General features: G+C 40.9%; 1 non-coding gene across 1 annotated transcript; it reads right to left on the bottom strand.

Moving 5' to 3' along the window:
- Positions 1-1,107: 1,107 nt before the first annotated feature.
- Positions 1,108-1,214, bottom strand: LOC141681496 (small nucleolar RNA R71). Its single transcript, XR_012558925.1, has one exon. It is a non-coding gene; the product is annotated as a small nucleolar RNA R71 (small nucleolar RNA).
- Between the last annotated feature and the right edge of the window lie 580 nt (positions 1,215-1,794).

Below are 1,794 nucleotides of genomic sequence, written 5' to 3'. Positions count from 1 at the left end.
AGACATATAGGAACTCAACATAATTGATGACTATTCAACTTCTATCTTAATTGTGGATGCTTGGTAGAATGGTATTAGTACAATGAAAGTTGGCTTTTATCAGTTTCGTGTTATTCGATTAATATCATCACTGTCACATGCTAAAGGTAATAACAATGGCTATAGAAGGAAGTAATAATGAAGTTGTGATCTCATGAGTGTTTTATTATTGATAAATTGAAGTGTTAGTTAAGTGGTTAATTAAGTAGTTAATTATAATTAATATTTAATCAACAATTTTAAGTGTTATCTTAACATTGAGAAGTAATCATACATTGGTGAGTGAGTTTAATTAGACAATAACTTAGTCTGAGTCTCTGAGGGAACGAACTAGAAAGTATTCTATATTACTTGCGAACGCGTATACTTGCATGAATATTAGTGCATGTTTTCGCCCTAACAAGTTTTTGGCGCCGCTGCCGGGGACTCGGCGTATTTGTTTAGTTTATGTACTTACCATCATTGGTCATTAGGACTCAGTGATTAGGACGTAGTAGTTAATTACTCTTTTCGGTTGTGTTTCAGGTACTTTAGCAAGCATTTATGCAAACTCGTTCTCGTGCTCGCAAGAGGACCTTAGATACAGCTGAGGAGAAAAACGAAGTTCTTGATACTCCGGAGAAGTTAGATTTTGAGGATTCGGATTCAGGAACTGAGCAGAAAGAACCAGTAAACATGGGAGATCGTATTGTTCAAGCTGATCCAGCTCTTATGGATTTTTCTCGGCCTAAAATTGATGACATTCAGTCAAGCATCCTTCATCCGGCTATTCAAGCTAACACCTTTGAAATCAAGCCGGGCACTATTCAGATGGTGCAGAATTCTGTTTCTTTTGGAGGAGCGGCAACTGAAGACCCCAACATGCACATAAGGAATTTTGTCGAGATCTGCAGCACTTTTAAGTATAATGGTGTGACTGATGAGGCTATCAAGTTGAGGCTTTTCCCATTCTCACTGAGGGATAAGGCTAAAGACTGGTTACATTCTGAACCAGCTGGGTCCATCACTACGTGGCAAGATCTTGCGCAAAAGTTTCTGGTGAAGTTTTATCCAATGGCAAAGACTGCTGCTATGAGGAGTGCTCTTACTCAGTTTGCGCAGCAACCTACAGAATCTATGTGCGAGGCTTGGGAACGCTACAAGGAAATGTTGAGAAAATGTCCACATCATGGAATGCCGGATTGGATGGTAATCACTGGTTTTTATAATGGTTTGGGGGCCCAATCTCGGCCTATGCTCGATGCAGCAGTTGGAGGAGCCTTATGGGCTAAAAGCTATACTGAGGCGTATAATCTTATAGAGACAATGGCTGCAAACGAGCATCAAAACCCAACTCAGAGGATGACGTCAGGCAAGGTCGCAGGTATTCTGGAAGTTGATGCAGCCACCGCTATTGCAGCCCAGCTCCAAGCGCTATCAATGAAGGTTGATTCTTTGGCTACGTATGGAGTTAATCAAATAGCTATGGTTTGTGAGCTTTGTGCAGGTTCTCATGCTACGGATCAGTGTTCTCTTGTCAATGAATCTGTTCAGTATGTGAATAATTATCAGCGACAACAGCAGCCTGTGCCAGCAACCTATCATCCTAATAACAGAAATCATCCAAATTTCAGCTGGGGAAATAATCAGAATGCTATTCAGCCACCATATCAGCAAGGAGTGAGTAAACAGTTTAACCCACCTGGATTCCAGCAACCACAGCAGTATGCTACAAGGCAATCATATCCTCAACAGGGAAGTGTAGTTGCACCTACT

The sequence above is a fragment of the Apium graveolens genome, chromosome 8 (genome assembly GCF_009905375.1).
Source record: "Apium graveolens cultivar Ventura chromosome 8, ASM990537v1, whole genome shotgun sequence".
Taxonomy (NCBI): Eukaryota; Viridiplantae; Streptophyta; class Magnoliopsida; order Apiales; family Apiaceae; genus Apium; species Apium graveolens.
Note: the sequence above shows the minus strand (reverse complement) of the source record. Positions and strands in the feature narration are given on the sequence as shown.